The sequence below is a fragment of the Schistocerca serialis genome, chromosome 1 (assembly GCF_023864345.2).
Source record: "Schistocerca serialis cubense isolate TAMUIC-IGC-003099 chromosome 1, iqSchSeri2.2, whole genome shotgun sequence".
Taxonomy (NCBI): domain Eukaryota; kingdom Metazoa; phylum Arthropoda; class Insecta; order Orthoptera; family Acrididae; genus Schistocerca; species Schistocerca serialis.
The window spans coordinates 1,049,982,736-1,050,009,042 of NC_064638.1; the positions used below are offsets into that span (position 1 = coordinate 1,049,982,736).

Sequence of the window (26,307 nt, forward strand, 5' to 3'; positions counted from 1 at the left end):
TTTAGCAAACAGAACACAGCATGTTGTTACCAATGGAGAGACGTCTACAGACGTTAAGGTAACCTCTGACGTGCCACAGGGGAGTGTTATGGGACCATTGCTTTTCACAATATATATAAATGACCTAGTAGATAGTGTCGGAAGTTCCATGCGGCTTTTCGCGGATGATGCTGTAGTATACAGTGAAGTTGCAGCATTAGAAAATTGTAGCGAAATGCAGGAAAATCTGCAGCGGATAGGCACTTGGTGCAGGGAGTGACAACTGACCCTTAACATAGACAAATGTAATGTATTGCGAATACATAGAAAGAAGGATCCTTTATTGTATGATTATATGATAGCGGAACAAACACTGGTAGCAGTTACCTCTGTAAAATATCTGGGAATATGCGTGCGGAACGATTTGAAGTTGAATGATCATATAAAATTAATTGTTGGTAAGGCCGGTACCAGGTTGAGATTCATTGGGAGAGTCCTTAGAAAATGTAGTCCATCAACAAAGGAGGTGGCTTACAAAACACTCGTTCGACCTACACTTGAGTATTGCTCATCAGTGTGGGATCCGTACCAGATCGGGTTGACGGAGGACATAGAAAAGATCGAAAGAAGAGCGGCGCGTTTCGTCACAGGGTTATTTGGTAACCGTGATAGCGTTACGGAGATGTTTAACAAACTCAAGTGGCAGACTCTGCAAGAGAGGCGCTCTGCATCGCGGTGTAGCTTGCTCGCCAGGTTTCGAGGGGGTGCGTTTCTGGATGAGGTATCGAATATATTGCTTCCCCCTACTTATACCTCCCGAGGAGATCACGAATGTAAAATTAGAGAGATTCGAGCGCGCACGGAGGCTTTCAGACAGTCGTTCTTCCCGCGAACCATACGCGACTGGAACAGGAAAGGGAGGTAATGACAGTGGCACGTAAAGTGCCCTCCGCCACACACCGTTGGGTGGCTTGCGGATTATAAATGTAGATGTAGATGTAGATGTAGATGTAGGAGCATGGAAAGGATAAAATGGGTAGAGAAAGAGAGAAATTTGGTGTTGAGATGAGTGGGGGGAGGAGAGAGAAATTTTAAATGTAATCAGGAGAATGAAACACAGTTGGCTTGGACATTGGATGAAAAGAGTGTAAGGACAGAAAACAACTATGATGAAAGGAAGAGGGTAGCAAATGACAGGACTGCATGTAGGAGTAATCCACTAAATTACAGGCCCATATCGTTAACGTCGATATGCAGCAGGATTTTAGAACACATATTGTGTTCGAACATAATTACCTCGAAGAAAACGGTCTATTGACTCACAGTCAACATTGGTTTAGAAAACATCGTTCCTGTGAAGCACAACTAGCTCTTTATTCACATGAAGTGCTATTGACAAGGGATTTCAGATCGATTCAGTATTTCTGGATTTCCCGAAGGCTTCTGACACTGTACCACACAAGCGGCCCGTAGTGAAATTGCGTGCTTGTGGAATATCGTCTCAGTTATGTGACTGGATCTGTGATTTCCTGTCAGAGAGGTCACAGCTCGTAGTAATTGACGGAAAGTCATCGAGTAAAACATAAGTGATTTCTGGCGTTCTCCAAGGTAGTGTTAAAGGCCCTTTGCTGTTCCTTATCTATATAAACGATTTGGGAGACAATCTGAGCAGCCGTCTTTGGTTGTTTGCAGATGACGCAGTCGTTTATCGACTAATAAAGTCATCAGAAGATCAAAACAAACTGCAAATCGATTTACAAGAAATATCGGAATGGTGCGAAAAGTGGCAGTTGATATTAAATAACGAAAAGTGTGAGGTCATCCACATAAGTACTAAAAGGAAAGCGTTAAACTTCGGTTACACGGTAAATCAGTCTAATCTAAAAGCCGTAAATTCAACTAAATACCTAGGTATTACAATTACGAACAATTTAAAAATTTTCAAATGTGTGTGAAATCTTATGGGACTTAACTGCTAAGGTCATCAGTCCCTAAGCTTACACACTACTTAACTAAATTATCCTAAGGACAAACACAGACACCCATGCCCGAGGGAGGATTCGAACCTCCGCCGGGACCAGCCGCACAGTCCATGATTGTAGCGCCCCGGACCGCTCGGCTAATCCCACGCGGCCCGAACAATTTAAATTGGAAGGAACACACAGAAAATGTTGTGGGTAAGGCTAACCAGAGACTGCGTTTTATTGGGAGGACACTTAGAAAATGTAGCAGACCTACTAAGGAGACTGTCTACACTACGCTAGTCCGTCGTCTTTTAGAATACTGCTGCGCGGTGTGGGATCCTTAACAGACAGGATTGACGGAGTACATCGAGAAAGTTCAAAGAAAGGCAGCACATTTTGTATTATCGCGAAATATGGGGGAGAGTGTCACAGAAATGATACAGGGTTTGGGATGGACATCATTAAAAGAAATTCGTTTTTCGTTGCGACGGAATCTTCTAACGAAATTCCAATCACCAACTTTCTCCTGCGAATGCGAAAATATTTTGTTGACACCGACTTAGGTAGGGAGGAACGATCACCAAGATAAAATAAGGGAAATCAGAGCTCGTACGGAAAGATATAGGTGTTGATTCTTCCCGCGCGCTATACGAGATTGGAATAATAGAGAATTGTGATGGTGGTTCGATGAACCCTTTGCCAGGCCCTTAAATGTGATTTGATGGATATGTAGATGGTGAGCTACATGTGAAGCACTGCCCTAGGGCAAAATACATTATTATCATCATGATCATGATAATAATCTCTGAAAACTAATCAAAATTTAGCAATAGTTGTGCAAAGCTAAAAACAACGGAAAGAATCAAAACGGAAATCATGAAAATGAAAGATTTGTATGTGTTGTGCTGTACGCAAGTTATGCGTGTCGTGTTCTCCAGTACTATTTGATACTGGCAATTACATTACAACAGGCACCGGTCGAATACTCATTCGTCGTCCGTCTGCCTGTACTATGTAGTCCATTGGCTCTAGGCTAAGCATACGTATGAGCTGAAAACACGTTTTAGCAATGAGCATACGAAAATATACTGCGAAAGAACAGCCAGCTGGAACCCCCTCTCGGCTGTTCAGGCAACACGAGAATGTATGGAAAAGTGTGCTTGAAACTCCGAACGAAACTGCAACAGAATCAAAGAGAGGAGGAAGAAAGCAGTGAGATGGTCTTTCACAGCGTTTCGCGTTTCCTGCTTAAGAATGAAATGAAGAAATACGTCGCATTATGTCGGTGTCCTAGTATTAGATGTGCGCTGCAATTAGCTTTAGTGTGGTACCCACATGTTGTTGTTCTTGTTGTTGTGGTCTTCAGTCCTGAGACTGGTTTGATGCAACTCTCCATGCTACTCATCTGTGCAAGCTTCATCATCTCCCAGTACCTACTGCAACCTACATCCTTCTGAATCTGCTTAGTGTATTCATCTCTTGGTCTCCCTCTACGATTTTTACCCTCCACGCTGCCCTCCAATACTAAATTGGTGATCCCTTGATGCCTCAGAACATGTACTACCAACCGATCCCTTCTTCTAGTGAAGTTGCGCCACAAACTTCTCTTCTCCCCAATCCTATTCAATACTTCCTAATTAGTTATGTGATCTACCCATCTAATCTTCAGTATTCTTCTGTAGCATCACATTTCGAAAGCTTCTATTCTCTTCTTGTTCAAACTATTTATCGTCCATGTTTCACTTCTATACATGGCTACACTCCAATCAAATACTTTCAGAAATGACTTCCTGACACTTAAATCTATACTCGATGTTAACAAATTTCTCTTCTTCAGAAACACTTTCCTTGCCTTTGCCAGTCTACATTTTATATCCTCTCTACTTCGACCATCATCAGTTATTTTGCTCCCCAAATAGCAAAACTCCTTTACTACTTTAAGTCTCTCATTTCCTTATCTAATTCCCTCAGCATCACCCGACTTAATTCGACTACATTTCATTATCCTCGTTTTGCTTATGTTCAAGACACTGTCCATTCCATTCAACTGCTCTTCCAAGTCCTTCGCTGTCTCTGACAGAATTACAATGTCATCGGCGAACCTCAAAGTTTTTATTTCTTCTCCATGGATTTTAATACCTACTCCGAATTTTTCTTTTGTTTCTTTTACTGCTTGCTCAATATACAGATTGAATAACATCGGGGAGAGGCTACAACCCTGTCTTACATCCTTCCCAACCACTGCTTCCTTTCATGTCCCTCGACTCTTATAACTGCCATCTGGTTTCTGTACAAATTGTAAATACCCTTTCGCTCCCTGTATTTTCCCCCTGCCACCTTTAGAATTTGAAAGAGAGTATTCCAGTCAACATTGTCAAAAGCTTTCTCTAAGTCTACAAATGCTAGAAACGTAGGTTTGCCTTTCCTTAATCTTTCTTCTAAGATAAGTCGTAAGGTCAGTATTGCCTCACGTGTTCCAACATTTCTACGGAATCCAAACTGATCTTCCCCAAGGTCGGCTTCTACCAGTTTTTCCATTCGTCTGTAAATAATTACTGTTTGTATTTTGCAGCTGTGGCTTATTAAACTGATTGTTCGGTAATTTTCACATCTGTCAACACCTGCTTTTTTTGGGATTGGAATTATTATATTCTTCTTGAAGTCTGAGGGTATTTCGCGTGTCTCATACATCTTGCTCACCATATGGTAGTTTTGTCAGGACTGGCTCTTCCAAGGCAGTCAGTAGTTCCAATGGAATGTTGTCTACTCCGGGGGCCTTGTTTCGACTCAGGTCTTTCAGTGCTCTGTCAAACTCTTCACGCAGTATCGTATCTCCCATTTCATCTTCGTCTACATCTTCTTCAATTTCCATAATATTGTCCTCAAGTACATCGCCCTTGTATAGAGCCTCTATATACTCCTTCCACCTTTCTGCTTTCCCTTCTTTGCTTAGAACTAGGTTTCCATCTGAGCTCTTGATGTTCATGCAAGTGGTTCTCGTATCTCCAAAGGTCTCTTTAATTTTCCTGTAGGCAGTATCTATCTTACCCCTAGTGAGATACGCCTCTGCATCCTTACATTTGTCCTCTAGCCATCCCTGCTTAGCCATTTTGCACTTCCTGTCGATCTCATTTTTGAGACGTTTGTATTCCTTTTTGCCTGCTTCATTTATTGCATTTTTATATTTTCTCCTTTCATCAATTAAATTCAATATTTCTTCTGTTACCGAAGGATTTCTACTAGCCCTCGTCTTTTTACCTACTTGATCGTCTGCTGCCTTCACTACTTCATCCCTCAAAGCTGCCCATTCTTCTTCTACTGTATTTCTTTCCCCCATTCCTGACAATTGTTCCCTTATGCTCTCCCTGAAACTCTGTACAACCTCTGGTTCTTTCAGTTTATCCAGGTCCCATCTCCTTAAATTCCCACCTTTTTGCAGTTTCTTCAGTTTTAATCTACAGGTCATAACCAATAGATTGTGGTCAGAGTCCACATCTGCCTCTGGAAATGTCTTGCAATTTAAAACCTGGTTCCTAAATCTCTGTCTTACCATTATATAATCTATCTAATACCTTCTAGTGTCTCCAGAATTCTTCCATGTATACAACCAACTTTCATGATTCTTGAACCAAGTGTTAGCTATGATTAAGTTGTGCTCTGTGCAAAATTCTACCAGGCGGTACCCACATACGCAGTGCATGAATGAAGCTGTGGCGGTAGACGTAGCCGGCAGAACAGAAAGGCGCTGTTACTTGGCAGGTACAGTACGGGCGACGTGCGGGAGACGGAGTGCTGTCGGTTTGGTTTGGCTTGGCGAGGGAACCGGTTTGGCCGCGACGATTAGGAGTGGAGGGAGTGCGTGCGTGGGTCGCGGCGCCCGTTTTCCGGCACGGAGCGCCTCCACAGCTTCATCACGGGCAGGCGGCGTGGGTGTGGGAGGGCCGAGAGCCGAGGGCTGGCCGTGTTGTTGCAGCGGCGGTGTCTGCCTGAGGTCAAGATCGGACGGCCGCTCCTTTGTTTTCCGCGCTCTCGCTTTCTCCTCGGCGTGTCGCGGCGGGCCGTCCCGTGAGTCACTGCAGTTGTCGGCGGCGGGAAGGGCAGGCGGCGCATGGTTGGGGGAGGACCACATTCCATCCCGTCTAAATCATCCGAAAACTAACAAAGCGACTTTCCTCCATCAAAATAACTTTAATTTTGAAACAAATTGTGTAATTTTCAAATATAGGTAACCTTATCCCGTAAAAACCTAGAAAATTCCCCATCAAATATTTTTTTTCAAATGTAAATTGTATGTAAATCAGCAAATTGATTTTATGCAATACTTAATCTCATCTCGTCAACCATTGTCAGCTAATAAAATCATTCAAGACAGAATAATTTGGCGCGTAATTATTAACTATATTAATCTCCTTAGTCGAGCAGGAAGGTAAGATACTTTAAAAAGGTAACTGGACAGGCTGAAGTTAGATACCGAAGGAGTCAGTGGAGTACGGTAGTAGTAAACACACGACTTCTGGTCGGGCGAATATAGGTTTAAAAAAATCAAATAAGGGTAATGGAGGAACAGGTCCGAGACATACGGACAGGTGAAATGTACTAAGAATTCAGGAAAAATGTGATAATATCTGTTTAGAAGAAGGCAGTCACTGACAGGTGTGAATATTACCGAACCTTTAGTTCAGTAAGTCGTGCTTCCTAAATACTGACAAGAATTATTTGCAGAAGAACGAAGGAAAAAAAAGCGACTTAGGGGATGATCTGTTTGGCTTCCGGTGAAATATAGCGGAACGCGAAGTGTAACACTGACCCAACGACTTACCTTACAAAGGATTTCAAAGAAAGGAAACCGGCAAATTTGCTAGCGTCGGGTATAAGTTGAAGTATTACGAAGTCTTTTCTAAAGGTATTAGCTGCAGCCTTGAACGGAAGCGAAACGTGGACGATAGACAGCTCTGCCAAGAGAGAATAGAAGCTTTTCTAATGTGCTATAGAAGAATGCTGAAAATTAGATGAGTAAATCGCGTAGCTAATTAGGTGGTACTGGAAAGAATTTTAAGGCATAACTTAACTAAAAGAAGGGATCGGTTGATAGGACACGTTCTGCGGCATCAGGGAATCGTCAGTTTAGTATTGGAGGGGAGGGGAGTGTGTGTGTGTGTGTGTGTGTGTGGGGGGGGGGGGGGGGGGGTTAAAATTGCAGAGAGAAACCAATAGATGAATCCAGTAAAGAGGTTCAAATGGAAGTAGGCCGCAGAAGTTATGTGGAGATGGAGAGCTGCGTCAAACAGATCTTCGGACTAAACACCAACACACCAATATCACGGCACCATATGTATAACAGTTGCAATTCTACAATGTAAAAACTCGAATACTTACTTTCGATGAGGATGAAGGGGTCCACATCGTTTCAACAAATAAAACTTGAATCTAACTTTAACTTCCATTTATTCGAGAAATGCACAAGACAAAGAGCCTCGAAAAATCAAATTGCCATTTTCAGCAGCTTCTGCTATGTATATATTTATATATTTATGATAGTACCGTACTTTTAATTATTAATACAGTAATTTTACATAGTTTTTCACATTATTAATTATTTTACTTCGTCCTTCATAATCAATATTACCACAGTGACTTCTGAAAATTGCATATCTGCCTTGGTGAATGGTTATTTTTGGTCACATGAAAATTCGGTATTGCTGCACACTTTTTCCACTAGTATTGGGCTTTAACATTTCCCTACTTTTGTACCACTAATTCAGCTGGAAACATTTTCAGTGAGGTGCTGTGGAGATATGACAGCCCATCTTCCTCAAGAGCGGAAATCAGAGAAAGTAATGATGTTGGACGTTGCTGTCAGAGGCGAAGTCGTTCCGACTCATCCCGAAGGTGTTCCATAGGGTTCCGGCCGAGGCTCTGGCTAGGCCAAACCTTTTAAGTGTGTTACTGTCCACAAACCATTGCCTCAAAGATACTACTTCGACAGAGCGCACTTTCATGCTGCTATAATCAATTATCGTGTCCGAATGCTGTACATCACATTCATATTCTTCCGCATGTAGTGTTTTCTGAAGCACTGTAATGGGACCACGGCCTAACCACGAAACATACTCGCACGTCATAACACCGCCTTCTCCGTACTTCACTGCTGGTACATGATGGCAGGAATCGTTCTCCAAGCATTCCATTGAATTACTGCGGGGTATTGCGTGATTCCTCATTCCAAATCAATCATTGCTGGTTATCTATTGTCCAGTGGCGACACCCTTTACACTACCTCAAACTTCGCTTTTGCATTGTGGTTTAAGAGGCTCCGCACTACCATTGTACCTAACTGTTTTTAACTGCAACGCACAGTCATTATGCTAGCTGGGCAGCTGATAGCACTTCGGAATTCACGATTGATTCCTTCTGCTGATTTCGTGGTATTTCTTACAGCTTCCCAATGCAATACTCGACGGTCCCTGACCGTTATGACATGAGGTCTGTCCGGGCTTAGTATAGTTATGGTTGTTCTTGCGGGATTCCACTTTACAGTCAGATCACCATCAGTCGACCTGAGAAACTTTAAAACGGTTGAAATGTCCTCTGATCCTTCATCCTTGAAAAATTGAGTACAGTATGATACCTATACGACGAATAATGGAAAACTAAATTTGCCTTTCTGTAGCTAGAATATTCCGGATATTTAGTATGTAACGGATAAATACGAATCCATTACCTAAAATACCGTAACATACCTTGAAAACTTTTTTTATAATTTCTTTGAAATTATTTTGTTTGTATTTGGCTATGTAGACATTAATGTAGTTTTGCAAATGTTCTATGCAACAAATTTATTGGGTTCATTTGTTTAATGATGTTGAACATAAATTGAAAAAAAACTGACGTAAAGTTTCACCCAAATAGTATCGATAGTATAATATCTATGACGTGAGTTACTGATGACGTGAAGCGCGCCAAAAGTGTATGCGCCCGCCGCGGGTTATAAAAGAAAGAATAAGATAAGGTAGTAATATGGCGAAAATTGCTTTACAACTACTGCAAGTGGTCGTACTTGAAATGCAGGACTGTGAGCGAAGTTCAGTCTGATTTTATTAAAAGTGTTATACAAGGACTCAGTAAACTACTGAGTAGTGCTACATGTAATTATGGTGTGGATTAAGCGTTATTTACGTGTGCAAAGGAGAATGTTGTGTATCGTGATAAGTGTGTGCCTTGCTAATGGATTGAGGTCAGAAGAAAAATAGAGCAGATTATAAGGAATGGGTTTTTTACTCTAAATATAGTTTGTCAACCTAATTAACATTTTAGTTCGTGTAATGTAGGAGTTCAAAAGCTCGGTATTTCTGTAGCAAGAAGAATGAGCTTATCTTATCACGTGAAGAAAAGCACACTTAGCTACTAAATAAAATACTTAATATAAGAGCTCTAAAATATTCAACCACGCACATGAAAAGGCATGATAGGCATGATTTTTGTCTCTGATGAAACTGTGTTTCAATAATAACTGGATATAACTGTTTAGTATTTTCCGTTCATGAAAGCAACCTGTTAACTCAAATGAACGAAGTGAGTAGATGTTCTTTACAAAGTACAGGAAAGCTCCACATACTAGGGCCTTCAGCTACACAAATTAATAAAATACAGAGCCAAGTTCCTTGTTAAGTCCAGATAATTAACTTGTTATTAGCTCTTACGCATTTACCCCGCATACTAGAGTCTGAAAATTGTTTCTGTTATTTTAACGTTCACACAATACAAGTAAATAAACATAGTTAATGGTAATGTATGTGAGCTAAATTACTGCACAGTTTAACAGAAATATGAAAATACATTAGCTGTTTAGGGTGTTAGTATGTACAGAAGTCTTATTAGACAGTAGTTAAAGATCTACAGTACTATTTTAAGAAAGCAAGTAGTAAATATAGCTCATACAATTTACAGTCTGCGAAAACGCTCGGTTAGATTCGTATAGTGATCATTGAACTGCCAGTACTATCCAAGTTATAGTATGGATCAGTCTGTTCCTGAGGTTCAGTTAGTATCACATAAAACATAGTGAGACAAAATTTCAAAAACCGAGTGAGGTGGCGCAATGGTTAGCACACTGGACTCACATTCGGGAGGATGACGGTTCAAACCCGTGTCCGGCCATCCTGATTTAGGTTTTCCGTGATTTGCCTAAATCTCTTCAGGCAAATACCAGAATGGCTCCTTTGGAAGGGCACGGCCGATTTCCTTCCCTATCCCTCCCTCATCCGATGGGACCGATGACCTCGCTGTTAGGTTCTCTCCCCTAAGTCAACCAACCATCATTTGAAGTTTAAACTATTGTAGCTTTACAAAATTTAGCAACAAATATATGTTGTTGTTGTTGTTGTTGTTGTTGTCTTCAGTCCTGAGACTGGTTTGATGCAGCTCTCCATGTTACCCTATCCTATGCAAGCTTCTTCATCTCCCAGTACTTACTGCAACCCACATCCTTCTGACTCTGCTTAGTGTATTCATCTCTTGGTCTCCGTCTACGATTTTTACCCTCCACGCTGCCCTCCAATGCTAAATTTGTGATCCCTTGATGCCTCAGAATATGTCCTACTAACCGGTCCCTTCTTTTTGTCAAGTTGTGCCACATACTCCTCTTCTCCCCAATTCTGTTCAATACTTCATCATTGGATATGTGATCTACCCATCTAATCTTCAGCATTCTTCTGTAGCACCACATTTCGAAAGCTTCTATTCTCTTCTTGTCCAAACTATTTATCGTCCATGTTTCACTTCTATACATGGCTACACTCCATACAAATACTTTCAGAAATGACTTCCTGACACTTAAATCTATACTCGATGTTAACAAATTCCTCTTCTTCAGAAACGCTTTCCTTGCCATTGCCAGTCTACATTTTATATCCTCCCTACTTCGACCTACTTGCTCCCCAAGTAGCAAAACTCCTTTACTACAAATATATATCTAGTGCCTTACTTGAATACTTAATGAAAAGTTATGAAAGTAAATACATCATCTTTCGTTTAGTACACTATTAAAGTTAAAACACAATTACATAAAGTTCCCACGCCTTAAGTCATTATAACCTTTGTGTACAATGCACAGAGTTCATGCCTTTTAGACATTTTTAGAAATCATTTCCAAAAGCAAATTTATCTTCTTTGAACAGATTATGATAGACTTCACAATTCAAAGAAAACACACAGGTTTTTTTAGCTTTGTGTACGAACTAGAGTAATGGGAAGTAAAGTGCGAGTAGGAAACTAGCGACTTCGAGTCGTACAGGGCACTGTGGAAATGCAATGGCAAAAATTTTTGTGCTGGACTGGAACTCGAACCCGGATTTACCGCTTCTGCTGGAATGTAGGTGGAACATTTAATGATAAGTACAATCTTACGTGTGCTGGATGTGCTTAAACTGCACTGTCCCTAATTTGGAATTTGTAGATGAAGACTAAAAAGCACGTAGGACGTAAAGTGTTACGTGATGGCCAATTTAGAGTGTGTGGGGTTTTTGGATTCAGACCACCTACATTAGAGCTAGGTCACGGTCTAGGCACATTGTAAAGTATTTCCGTAGTTACCTAGTGAGTTGTTGTGGTTGAGCAAAGATGGATTAAAATAGTTCTTGTGTGTGTCATTACCTCAAAATTAATGACAGATAACTCCTTAAAATTTCCTTTCAAAATAAATTATTTCAACTCGGCTTATTTACAGAAAGGCGACCATGGTCTAAAATAGACTGAGAGCAAATAATTCTCTAGGAGAGACACTCTACATCGATTAGATAATTACTGACAAGAAAACAAGAAAGTTTATTTCATTATTCATTGCGGAAAGCACTGAGAAAATGCCGAATGTAGATTGTCGACCATAGACCGAATTATAGCAGACAATGACGGAGCTGTTAGTATAAAAATAAGAGATGAAGAATATTAGGCCATTATATAATTCATTACAGGGACAGGTCTTTATGTGCGAGGGCTATATGGAAATTAACGTCCGATAGGTCGAGAAATGGAAACGATAGTTGCACTGTTGCGTTGGGTAGTGTCTCTACTATGCCTGTCGATCCCGTCACGCCGCTGTTTTCAGTTCTGAGCACACAGCGATCACGTAAAGATGCCTGGAACAGTAGTGTCTCCCACCAAGTGTGGGTGCCCGCTGCAAGATTTTGCCTGATTTCATGCAACCCCACATAACTTACCTATCATGCATTTTCTTCTTCACGACTATTCTCAGCCGCGCACTGCAGTGGCATTGTTTTCGATGGGAGGTGTTTGATTACCCACTATACAGGCCGAACTTGTTCCCTCTGCTCATATGAACCGTTGGCTATGAAGACAACATTTTGTCTCAGAAAAAGAACTGCAGACCAGCGTAGAGAAATGGCGGAAAGCACAGACGGCTGCCTTCTATGACGAGGGTGTTGGAAAGTTAGTACAACACAACAGATGTCTTAAGTCGGAGCGCCGACTATGTGGAGAAATAGCTGGAAGGTGTATCAAAGTGTTGGAAATAAAACCTTTTTTATTTCCACTGTGGTTTCCATTTCGCGGCGGATCGGACCTCATTTTCCGAAGAGCATTCGTATTTTGTTACAGCAACGAAACTAGATATACCAAAATAAACGTTGGGCCTGTTCTATATTCGGGAAAAAGGTAGTGTAAAGATAGGGCGGTTGCAAGTACTTGTGAATAGTGCGTAGCTCATAAGGAAAGATAGATTACATATCAGTAAACACCAGGCGTTACTTATAAGCTGTAATAAAGTGCAATCAAGGTGCCGATTGACTGTGTGATGAAATTAAGCTATCCCAGTAAGAAGGGGATGCATGGAGAGTGTTTAGTCTCAGAAATCTTGCCTTCCTGGGGAAGCAAACTGAAATCGTCTGTACGCCAGTCTGATGTCTAATCGCTATACGACACACAATAACATAAAACATATAAAAATGATCTTCTTTGTACTGTTAATAATGGCTTAATTGTTTTGGTTGCCATTGTATGTGGAAGGATATCTGACGAATTATATGTGACATAAGCCTGTGTTTGGTGGCTGAAAAATATAAAGTAATTATTTCTATTTGCTACCAAGTAGTTGTTCACAAATTTCGCTGTCTTGTGAAATACTGCCGTCAGTCAAGCAACAGTTCGACAAAACATGCTGTAAAATACAGAACCGCACGGTTGCTACGGTCGCAGGTTCGAATCCTGCCTCGGGCATGGATGTGTGTGATGTTTTGGGTTAGTTAAGTTTAAGTAGTTCTAAATTCTAGGGTACTGATGACCTCAGATGTTAAGTCCCATAGTGCTTAGAGTCATTTGAATCAACTACAGACTTCAGAAACTTCTTGTTAATCCTCTGAGAAATGAAGCCAATACATATGTGTATTATTAGGACATACAGTCATGATAGAATATAACGTACATCTTGTGTACTAATGTGCAGAAAACGTGCTATGTGTTTGTTGTTCCTTGCATTACAATAAGAAACAAAGATATTTTATCCATGCTTGAAACAGATCATAAAAAGTTATGTGGGTGACATATGGAATGTTTGGCAATGAATGGAAACTCTTTTATAATTGAAGGAATTCATTGTACGTCCTTGCGCAATACCGTGGGAATATTCCCGTCAATCGTTTCGAAGCGCCTGGTTCAGATCCGACCAAGCACTTTCTTCTCGAGCTACCTGCGCCTCTGTTGAAGACCGTTCCTAGACGGCACGTGAGCCGAGAGAAGGACGCACACTGCTCATCAGCGTGTTTCGCTCGTAATTGCAAGGCTGCACGGCGGATGCAGGATACTCATTTTAATTAAGACGAGATACAGGACGCGCTCCTCTTCGGTAATGTGAAACGTCTTTGTTTATGTACAAGGTTACTGTGCAGGGCACGTGAAACTGAAGGTCGTACCAGTCACTTGTTTACTGTATCGGGTATAAGAAATTTACTAAACATATTTATTGGTGGTCATGTTGGCAAAGTCTGCAAGCACAACAACAAACAGCTTATCTCTCTCTCTTTCCCCTCCCTCCCTCACTCTCAGCCGTAACAGTCTTTTGTTCGCTTCGAGCAAATGTAATTCCTGTCGTTTACAGAGCGTGGAAAATTATGTATCGGTCAGACAGACATAACTATGGCACTAAAGTTACCTGAACACTGAACATAAGAAGGGCTGGAGATTAACGAAAAAAGATACGTTTGCCGATGATCTTCTAACAGAAAACCATTCATATGATGCAGACTCTGAACTTTTGCATTCTATTGAGAAAAGCAGAAAGAGAACACTACTGGAAATCAACAAACATATGACTTTAGTACTGAATAATCACTCAGTTCCCTTTTTCCTCGTCAACTGCTGCTGCTGCTGCTGCTGCTGCTACTACTACTGCTACTACTACTACTACTACTACTACTACATTTGTTCTGTGTGTCTCTACATAAAAGTACTTTGTTGTCCCCTTTATTATTATTATTTACTTCTTATGGCCTTCATTCGACCACTCTAGCAAACTTTATACAAAGAATTTTTCAGTTTCTTGTCAGCCCAGTACTTCCTCATTCTCTCGGATCTCATCCTTCTTTCTTCATCGGAAATCACCCTTCCTATTGTCTGTCTCTTGATTCTCGTTTGCAGTCTGGTTTGTTTGTCTGTGAGTTTCCTGATTTTTGTCAGTTTTGTTTCTTAGGCCTTCCAATGTAATCTGTAGCTCACCCATATCTTCCTTTTGTAGTTAATATAATTATTTGTATGTGACAAAAAGTAATGTTTATATATGTAAACACACTACGTCATTTTTGTTATCTTTGTGCAAATAACATCTGTTTAATTCTTACATCGTTTTATCTGTGTTGCTGATATCTGGCTGTCACCTGAAGACCGCGTAAGAGGCCGAAAGCTGGTTCTTGACTAAATAATTGACGTTAGGAAGTGTTTCCTATGTAATACTGGAAAACATATTTTAATTCAGTGTACCATCTATCTTACACATAAGCTCTACGCATACCAAAAATGCCCCAGATATACTGACGAGTTGGGTGTGTATGCTTCAACTGTTTATTTTTCCCCAAATGGCAGAAATTCAAGAACAAACAGTGTACCATTTTCATAGAAGATAGCGCCCCGCCTCATCACCATGTCGAAGTGCGCAACATACTAAACAACAAATTCCCAAATGGTTGGGTAGGCAGCGATGCGCCTTATCCCTAGGCAGCCAGAAGTCCTGATCTTACCTCTTTAGACGTCTTTTTGTGGGGATAAGTAAAGAACATTTTCTAGGCAGAAGAAACTTTGAAATTTGAGGCATCTGCAGGAGAGAATTTCGACAGCCGTCGCGACTGTTACACCAGAGATGCTGCAAAACACATGGCATGCAACAGAATATCATTTTGATGGCTGCAGAACAACAGATGGAGCCAACATCGAAACTTATTAAGGTACAAATGGAAGAACTTGGCATTTAAATCGTTTCATTATATCGAACAGATTTTCTGTTAGCGCTTGTTCAATGTCCGGGCCTTCTTTTTGGAATACCCCGTATGTGTATATATTCAAAGAAAGTGAGGGCTTGCAGCAAGTCGTTTAATGCGAGTACATCACACGATATTTCAGCTAGGCAACTGCAGTCATTTTCTGGTGAGCCATCGTAGACTGATGAAGACGAGCTCAGTTCAGCAGTATACAGCGCGCTGCAAGTATAACACGCAGTCGTCAAAATCAGGTTGACAGACGGCCCACACTTCGCGAAGACAGCGAAATCCCTGATGGAACCGCGGAACTCAGCTGTTCTCCTCTGTGTTGCTGTTCGCCGCGGCCGTTAGCGCACTCTTTCGTCTCTGATGAGAACAAATCGAGGAGATGGAGTTCCATGGACTGTCCAACTGGTAGCCGCTGTCGCGGTTCATCAGATTTTCCACCAGGCGTATTTCCACGGATTCCACGGATTCGGGAGGACGACGGTTCAATCCCGCGTCCGGCCATCCTGATTTAGGTTTTCCGCGATTTCCCTAAATCGCTCCAGGCAAATGCCGAGATGGTTCCTTTGAAAGGGCACGGCCCTTTCCCGTCCTTCCTTAATCCAATGAGACCGATGACCTCGCTGTCTGATCTCCTCCCCCAAACAATCCAACTCTATAACAATGGAGTCCCCACGCCCCCCCCCCCCCAAAAAAAATCATAGTTCTCTCATACTGCATTGGATGTACAATGGAAAACAGTAAGCAGATTCAGAAGGACGTAGATTGCAGTAGTTATTCGGAAAGGAACAAGCTTGCAAAGGATGGAGTAGCATGGAGAGCTGCACCAAACCGGTCTTCGGACACAAGACCACAACAATTAAATTGACAAGGTATTTTGTAAATACAGGCCTTCCACAATAAAAAGTCGTCCCTCACTAATCCCAAAAGGTCTGTAATCTTAGACGGACGGAAAATGACAGTCACTGAAATTTATGGAGGATTCTTCCTGTTTTAAATGGAATGTTCCCCACAAAAGGACGAACCGCTAAAGATTTTTCCGGCCTGTTCTTCTCTTTGCCGCGCGGGATTAGCCGAGCGGTCTTATGCGCTGCAGTCATGGACTGTGCGGCTGGTCCCGGCGGAGGTTCGAGTCCTCCCTCGGGCATGGGTGTGTGTGTTTGTCCTTAGGATAGTTTAGGTTAGGTAGTGTGTAAACTTAGGGACTGGTGACCTTAGCAGTTAAATCTCATAAGATTTCACACACAGTTGAACATTTTTTTTCTCCTCTTTATCCACTTCTTGATTCTTGTTGTTACGGACAGTGCTCTATTTATCAGCTGCGTGGAAAATTCATTTTTTTCTGAACACTGTGTTGAGGTGGACGAGCTCTTTAGTAGAAACTACCTAGATCCGAGATAGTGTCATCTGTGTGTACGATTGTTGTAAGGACACTCATAGTTTGGGATGGGTCATGTCAGCTTGACGCTTGCAAATTCAAATCAATATGACTAGGCTTGCGATAAACTGAATGCCCCAGAGAGCCATCATTCTTTCGTCTAACCAAGATAGCCAAGAAAGGCAGACAACAATATTTTTCCATATCCAACGAGAACCGAATATTAGGAATGGAGCTGAGGCGGTGAAGAAACTCCATCAATCTGAACAGCCTACTCAGTTCGCTGAGAAAATTTTATAATTCGCGCTTTGTATGTACAGGTACATGTAGATGGATTATAATAATGTAATGGGGCGAGTACTAGGCTCCGTTATGAAGAGGGAGTGCTGTGGTTTCAGCACGAGTGTTGCCTTCAGAATGCGTCCCTGGATATCGTGGCTTCTTAAGAAGCCCGCAGCCGCGTGCAGCGGTAAGACGAGAACAAAAGGATGCTCGGCTGGCTGCGACTCTCGCTCGCAGCGTGCGTCGCACGTGAGCCGTGTGAATGCGAACTGCGTCAAGGCTAGTGGGGGTCGGCCGCCCCGCGTGTTGTAACAGCGGTGGGAGGTGAGCTGAACTGAGGTGAGGCATTGGCTCAGTGGCTGGGAAGCGGGCCGCGCCTGATAGCATTGCGGGGGCGGCCACCTGCGCTGTCTGCGGCCGCGTGAACAGTCGCCTCGAACTGGGCCCAGCTGACTGCGAGTGCGGATGAGTGCTCCTGCGTCGCCACAGGTACGTGTCGTTACCGTGTCACCTGCGCTGGATTCGTGCTTGCAGTAACACAGGGTGTTTCAAAAAGAGTCGCCCGACCTGAATGAAAGTATAAACCTGGGATAAATTGTAACTGTCGCATAGAAACTGAAAGTTTGTTTGCTCCAGCTGTAAGTTCCCGGATCAAGTGGTTGCAGCTACACATCTCCCTGGTGCAACTAGCTCCTTCCATTCCTCCCTCTCTTGTTTTTTCTTTACTGTAACTGGAATCGAGTTTAAGCTTGTACTCCGGCAGCCAGTGCATACATACATGCATTAATCCTTGTTCCATAGATCATGAATACGACATGTCGTAATGATGTGGAACATGTCACTTTAACATAAGTTTTATTTACACAAAATTATTAATTAATTAATTTTTTAAGGTTACTACTTCATATCTAAGAATTCATCTATTGAGTAGGAGGAGTTGTCATCCAGAAATCTTTTAATTTGCTTTCAATTGTTGGTTGGCTATCTGTCAGACTTTTAATACTATTTGGCAAATGACCAAAGATTTTTGTGGCAGCATAATTCACTTCTTTCTGTGCCAAAGTGAGATTTAATCCTGAGTAGTGAATATCGTCATTTCTTCTAATGTTGTAGCTGTACACTTCGCTGTTATCTTTGAAATGGGATGGGTTATTAATGACAAATTTCATAAGTGAATATACGTATTGCGAAGGTACTGTGAATATCCCGAGTTCCTTAAATAAAAGTGATCTTGAGTGGGCTCCGGCTATTATTCTGATTACACGCTTTTGTGCAATGATTACTTTCTCTCTTAATGACGAATTGCCCCAAAATATGATGCCATATGAAAGCAGTGAATGAAAATAGGCATAGTAGGCTAATTTACTGATATGTTTACCACCAAAATTTGCAATAACCCTAATAGCATAAGTAGCTGAACCTAACCGTTTCAGCAGATCATCGATGTGTTTCTTCCAATTCAATTTCTCATCAGTGCACACAAATTTTGAGTACTCTACCTTAGCAACAGACTTCCGCTCATAGTCTATATTTATCAATGGTGTTATGCCATTTACTGTACACAATTGTATAAACTGTGTTTTCTCAAAATTTAGTGAGAGTCCATTTGCAGAGAACCACTCAATAATTTTATGAAAGACATTATTTGCAATTTCCTCAGCTGATTCTTGCTACTTGGGTGTAATTACTATACTTGTATCATCATAAAAAAGAACTAACTTTGCATCTTCATGAATATAGACTGGCAAGTCATTAATATATATTAACAATAAGGGACCCAAGACTGAACCCTGTGAGACACCATTCTTGATACCTTCCCAGTTAGAGGACTCTGCTGGTTTTTGTAGACTATCTGTACTGTTAATTTCAACCTTCTGCATTCTTCCAGTTAAGTATGAATTAAACCATTTGTGCACTGTCCCACTCATACCACAATACTTAAGCTTATCTAGAAGAATTTCATGATTCACACAATCAAAAGCCTTGGAGAGATCACAAAATATCCCAATGGGTGATGTTTGGTTATTCATTGCATTTAATATTTGATCAGTGAAAGCATATTCTGTTGAAAAACCTTTCTGAAAACCAAACTGACATTTTGTTAGCACTTCATTTTTACAAATATGGGGTCAGCACTGTTCTGAGCGCCCTGCTGTGATTGTTGAAGCCAATGCGAACATTAACTGTGATCGGTGCGAGTGATTTAGTGAATCCTTATTCCATTTCTTGCGAGTTGTTTTCGCTCCAGGTGGTAATAAGCGACAAATTCTACATGAGCAAGCGAGACACACAATTTGCAGGACACTTGCTTTCTTCAGGCACAGAGCACATGTATGCGTGTATCGGAACTGTCACTTGGAACCGGCAACATGCAACCCTCGTCCGTGCCTAAACCTGTGCTAACCACCATCGTTCGCGAATCGGACTGTAGTGCTATGCTTGTGCACGGCTCGAATGGCTCGAGCTGTTGACGTCACAGTTCGAGAAATTTCGTGCTTAGCCCGACCTTTCGATCGCCGTACGGTCTCTTAGCAGTATTAATTCATTATGGATTTTGCAGACAATTTTGTATTTGGGCATACACAACTGTGAAATTGTGTCATGATGAAACACGCCACTTCAGATCTATGACAAATATTTATTTATGGCGTTAGGGCCACATCTTCAGGGATACGCACCTATTTTCAAGCTATATCCAGTAGACTACGCAACATTTTCTGCCCAGTTGTAATACCGACCTCTTGGCACTTCAGCATTTTTATTGCAATTGGACAAAGAATGCTGGTTCGTCCGCTGATTGTCACTTCAACTAAGTTATGAAGTGAAATGTAAGTGTCCTGAAAATGTGACTAACGCCATCAAACTAGCTGGCTCATAAATAAATATTTAGCACGAAACGATTTCTTCATCATGATCCTGCATTTTAATAATAGAAATAACCTTATAACTCGGATGCACTCTCTTACAGAATGTAACTCATTGAAATTTAGTCTAATCCTCGATCTAGTGGCGTATGTCGGCACTATCTCCACGACGAGCCCTTCTGGCTGCCGCTGTCATTTATTCTCACGATCGGAAGTACACTCAGTTTTACACGATTTACTTCGTGTATTTGGCATTCAGTTCACATTTTTCTACGGTTTTAACATCTTCATTCAAAGATGGTACCTTTTTTACACGTTATTCGTATGTGTGAACTGCAATCGACATGCTCTTCTCCCACTCACTTGCTAAATCGTTGTCGTCTATTCAGCAAATAAAATGGTTTATTGGGTTCAGAGACAGGTTAATATTTTTGAATATGACTCTTAGAATTTTCTTGAAATCACCGTGAACTTTTATATAGCCATAAATACCGTATGACAACTATTAGTGCAAATTTGTTCAAATACAATCAGTGTTTGTATGGAGCTAGGGTTTATTGCTGCTTCTCCCTGTCTTACACGAAACTGGCAGATTTCAAGCAAACCTTATTTTTGTGACTAGTTCGTAAATTCTGGGACCGCTTTCTCTCGCGACGCGTGAGTCAAACGCCACCTGATTGCCGGGACAGCGCTCGTTACTGTATCGTGCGCGGTCGGACGCGATTACCGTTTGTCCAGCCCTATTCATTACCGACTGTGTGTCGAGTCGGCAGTGCGATAACATAGCAATGAAAGGCGTCTTGCGATCTCCATTTCAACAGGTATGATTCACTTCGATCTACAACTAGAATTGTGTGGCTTGGTTTTTATCGCGAGTGCAGTGCAGCACAGGACGCCCTGCTCTGGTTAAACGGTGGATCAGCCGTAAGGAGCGTACACATCTCGCACTGCAGCATGGACCTCCAAGGTCACCTCATCTCTCACTGTGTGCTTTTCGGTGGGTGTTTGTGAAAAACTCCATATATGCGCTTCCACAACTCCACGTCAGCCGTAACGCCGAAAAGCAACGCAGTAGACGCAGGAACTTCAGACATGAGCGCGGAGACTGAACCAGTTTGACTATCGTCTAGATATTGTCGAGCGTCAGATGGGGAGCAAATTGAAGACTTTGGCCAAAAGTGAATGAAAATTTTGATCCTAAATGCAACTGTGAAAGGCACCCCAAGGTTCTGCGTACATGCATAACATATTCTGTTGGTTCTTTTGAAAATAAAAATTTTATAGTTCTTTCCGTAAGTTAAAATTCGCCTTCATTCATCTAGAAAATGTAGTCTTCTAAAACTGGATGAATCTTTTTACAACTTGGTGTAAGTTCTGTTGACGGACTTCGAGGACTTGTAGAGGAGATCAATACGGTTAAGTTTAATATATGTAGGAATTCTTGTCCAGTAACGTACCGTTTTACCGACACGCGCAAAATACATCACTTGCTGCTCTCTAATACTTGCTGCTTGTCGTCTGGGTCCACTTACAAGTAGCGCTCGATGTGATGATCACAGACGTCAACAGATATACGGTACCTCTGTACCATATTCCGGTACACCAATCCCTTATGCTGTAGCATCCGCCGCAGCCATAACCCGCGCCAGTAGGTCTTCATCGGATGCTACAGGGGTCTTGTAAATCAAGGGTTTCGTGTGACCCCACAGGTAGTAGTATAGCGGGTTCATGTCTGGAGAACACGCAAGCCAGGCAGTTGGGCCATCATGACCTATTCTGGCCAAACCATTAGTCCAGCTGATATAAGGCCGCACGTGAGAGATGAGGTTTTGCGCCATCATGCTCGAACCACATGTTTCGACTCTCATGCAGTCGCACGTCTTCCAGGAGCCCATGCAATACGCCGTCAAGGAATCGTAAGTACGCCGAACAAGATACGGCCCACACACGTCCGTCTAGGAACCCTTTCCAAATGTTCAGACCTTATCGTTCCCGAAACCCGGGGGGGTGCGTAGTTTGCAGGTTTTCTTCAGCCCACAAATGACTGTTGTGGGAATTGGGAACGTCTTCTGTGCTGTACTTGTCTTCGTCCGTGAAAAGACTCCGCCGAAGCAGGGCTCGTCAACGCAACGTTGTAAGAACCACGTGCTGAATTGGGGCTCGCCTCGCAAAGTTCTGTGGCTGCATTGCTTTTACTTTCTGTAACAGCTGCTCAAGCAGATCACGCCGGACATTTCGGTGGTCCAGATTCAGTGTACCTGCTGTGTTTCTGAAACTCGTCGTCGCATCCTCTTCCATGGCATGGAGTACAGCCTCTTCAAAAGCGGGTGTGCGGCGCCGCTATGGACCACCACAGTCGGCCCTGCCGGTGGCGAATGTGCCCGTCTCAGAGGTCCGGAGGTACACCGTAGCGAAGAGGGAGCGCCAAGGTGTCTGGCGGTGTGGAAAACGCTCGCATACCAGTCAAGAGCAGCCCTCCCACTACACCGAGCTTCGCCGTTCAGTAATATCATGTCGGCGTATTCCGCAAACGTGTAGTTCACCATGATCAACAGCATCATACTAAAACGGAAATGTACGTATAGCTTGCATTCTGCATTGTAGTGAACGATTACTACTGCACTGTAGTACAGTATGAACAAAGACCCCCAAGCAGTATAGCCGGTACAGTCCTCTTTGTGTAAATGACAAACTCAACTGAATCGCACGTAAATAACCCTGCAGTGGGCATGAAATATCAGGTGATCGGTGAATGTCTACTTAATACCTCAGTCAGCGGCGCCGAAAATGCGGGCTGTTTAAACGTGTGTCGTGCTATTTTGCGTGTAGCGGGAAAGCCGTACGTTTCCAGACATTAATCTCTGTGCTAGTCATAACTGCCCAGGTCCTCATTAAAAGTCCTCAACGTCTGTAAACGGAATTTAGTTAAATACTGTATAATGGTGGCACCAAATCTGTTCTACAGCCCTTTTTAAACACCGTTTCTCTGTGTTGACTCAACAGCGCTTTACAAGAACAGCGTCATCATTCTGAGTACCTGCTACGATTCCTGAGCGTCACCGTTGTCTTTTTCTACACGGTGTGCTAATGTTTTACGATTCTAGCAGTGCATTTCTGAATTCGATGCGTACCTCGTGCTACGTAATAGGGCCTGTAAACATTAGACCTGTACCATAGAACTGGTGGCACTAGAATCTGCTAAACGGTTTTCTTTACCGTACATCGCATTTTCACTGAACTTTCCCAAGAAATCCTAGTCTTCCATTTTCCATCTCTACTACTGACTTCACGTGTTCGTCTCATTTTGTGCCGTTTTCTAACATTACCCCAGACATATAAACGATTCGGGAAATTCCAGAAACTTCTCTTCAAAAATGATCCATCATAATTTGGGAAAATCAGTGATATCCGTATCTACGACACTAGAGGAAAAAATTACCTTTATTACCCATTGCTAAAATGTCAGTGACTCAGAAAGGAGTTCAGTATACAGCAACAAAAAATTTTCGATCGTTTGCTCAATAAAATAAAATGTCTGGCAGGTACCAAAGCAAGTTTTAAATCTTAGCTAAAATTATTTCTTCAGAATAACTTCCTCTATTCCATGGACGAATTTATGTTTAAAAATTGGTAGCCTGTGAAAATATCCTAGTTTGTAAGTGTAGTTGCATGATTAGAACTGAAAAATGTGTTCATTAATTTTAACACTAATGATGTCTATATATCTTGTAAACTGACTACTTCCACATCAGTTAGGTAGAAGAATCGTTCAAATGATGTAACTAACGTATTCAGCTCAGTGTTTATATCTTGTAACCACACACTACAGCGTTCTTGTTTTAGTTATCACGTTATCTTACATTTTCCCTCGTTTAAGAAGAGATTACTTTCAGTACACCAACTGAAAGTGCTGCACAAGTCTTTCTTGGTTTCCTTAAAATCGTATTCTTTCCTGCAGGGAACACCGATACCACCAATGAAACATCTGAATGTACGGCTGGTGCAATCTGACATCTTTTGTACGTACTAAGAAGTTTTGATTCTATTACGCTTTCTTGTGAAACACCTGAGTTTAGTTTCATTTATGTTGAACGTTAGCCGTACTATATGACTTATTGGATTCCATTACTAGATTTGGTTGTTTCTGAACCAATCACTTATCTGTAAAGTTAGTTAGTATCCTATCTCTGTTATTCGTCGACAGTGTGGGACAGTGTTCTGGGAATCTAGAAAAGCATCTATCCCTACACCTTTATTTCCTATGTGTGAACAAGGCAAGTTTTTCAAAACACAATGGTTTCCTCCTGAACCGTACTAGTTCCTTCAGTAGATATTTTCCTTCCGGATCATCATAATGTTAGAGCTTAAAACAGGCCCCAAAATTCTGCGATAATGGGCGCTAGCAGTCGTGGTCTTTATTTCTGTGCATCTGTTGTTTTATCCTCTGAATTAACAGGAATGATTCGCACTCCTCCGCCCTCCTTCACGCGGAACACCTCACAGCGGGAGAGTTCTGAACAGGTATGAGCTAGGAAGAAAGGTATGATTCCGAGAGAAATCAACAGTATTTCCGTCAGGCAGTGGCGTCTTGTTCAGCTTCAGTAGTCTTTACTGTTCTTCCACATCTCATTTGTGAGTGTGTGCGACGATTAAAAAAAAAGTGTTGTAGCATCCTCACGCGTGTTTGCATTTTTGAATGCAGAATTTAATACATCAGCTTTCTGTCTGTCGCCTTCAGTTTAATTTAGTATGTCTATGACTTCCCAGAAGTTCCTTATCCATATTTTTACAGGATTGACTGAGAGTTAGTGTACAAGCACGGGCGACTTACCCTTCATCAATTTCAGTGCATTCTTTTTACAATGATAGTATAGTTTAAAAATGTTAGTGTCGGTACATCTGTACGGAAGATTGAATAACGTCGCATTCAACGTATCTGAATTTTATGTATCCCGTATTGCATAAGATGGCAGATACGACGACATGGCATTTAATCTCGTTTGTGTTTGATCCCTCAAAGCGTTTGGAAATGGTGCAAACGCAGAAACTGTTAGTCACAGTTAAGAATTAATGTTCACTGTAGAGCCGCGCGTGCAAAATAATGATTCCTTTAAAAACATGTTTTATTTATAGTACCAGCCTCGAATGGTGCTGTTCCTTTCCTCATATTAATCTCAGAAATTACGTGTTGCTAACAGAGACTCTCCTGTGCGCATTGGCTTTCTACTGCACGGTTTAGCGCTGATATTATTGTAACTGTTGTCTAGAAGTAATAGGAAGTGATCTGTTGCGTAGCGGTCTGTCCGTACGCTGTTACAGTACGTGGTAGCATCTGGTGTCTCTCCTTGCTATGCATTGGCGGGCTGACCTTGATATCTGAGTCGAGGTAGACGCTATTGACAGGGTGGTTCACAAAAAGCCCAACGTCTGTCCGACTGTCGCGGTCGAGAGGTACTCTTCCAGTTATGTGAAAGATAACGCCGCTCAAATTGATAATGAGTGTATTTTCGCTAATGGTCCCATGCCTCTGGCAACATATAATATTATTAACTGACTGTAGATCTACGAGCGAAGAAATTCTTCGTGCCAACCGGTACTTTATTAACGTGTAAGATATACTTTCAAACAATGATGAAAACGGGCAAACGCCCTGTAATGGATTCGGAGAAGAAACGAAGCATGGAAGTAAGTCAGAACAACAATTAAGCCCCAGATCACGCAAGACCATATTACGTGAACTAGGATTAAAACATGTGAATTCACGTCCCACCAGCCATTGTATTCTCCGATTGCCATTAACTGAGGCTCAACAGGTAACTACCCCTGTTGTGGACGTTATTGACCTGTGGCATTGGAAACGTGTGTGTGTGCGTGTGCATGTGCATGTGTGTGCGTGCGTTTCACGCTCATTACCGTCACACTGCGTCCCAATCACTGGACGCGTCGAAGTGCGCTGTTTGCATTGCCCTGCCCTGTCCGCATACGGGAAACCTGATAGCTATGAGCTGTTTGCCTGATATATGCGTGGCCACTGGCGGAGTGCGCTGCACTCCATCGTTATCGACTTCAGCTTTTTTGACGGTACTGTCGGCGCAATCTCGACTAAACTCGTGTTCTGCAACAGTTATTAACTTGGTAATCTACTGCGGAGCTGATCACACGCGATGTGAGAGTAGCGCTGCCATTTACAGACGTGGACTAAGCTAAATGGGCTAACTCCTTCCACAGCCGGCTCTGCGCTTTTTCTTGTTGCCTTTGTGCTCGAGGAATTATACGTGGGAAAGGAGTGCGCTGTTTGACAGCATTAATTCGGGTGATGTACGACCGTGTTATATTGCAATAAAATACGACGAAAT

The 26,307-nt window shown here is 42.1% G+C and overlaps 1 protein-coding gene across 6 annotated transcripts in view; it reads left to right on the plus strand.

Moving 5' to 3' along the window:
- Positions 1-26,307, plus strand: part of LOC126415026 (skin secretory protein xP2-like) — a 547,299-nt gene that overhangs the window by 149,668 nt on the left and 371,324 nt on the right. Inside the window, exons 1-2 of one of the 6 annotated variants that reach the window (XM_050083403.1) lie at positions 17,468-17,576; positions 23,910-23,970. The exons of 3 other annotated variants lie outside the window; for them this stretch is intronic. The gene's annotated coding sequence lies outside the window, so the exon portion shown is untranslated. Of the gene's footprint in view, positions 1-17,460; positions 17,577-23,909; positions 23,971-26,307 lie in introns of those variants that run through there. 2 more of the 6 variants (XM_050083400.1, XM_050083402.1) reach the window with 2 other exon arrangements.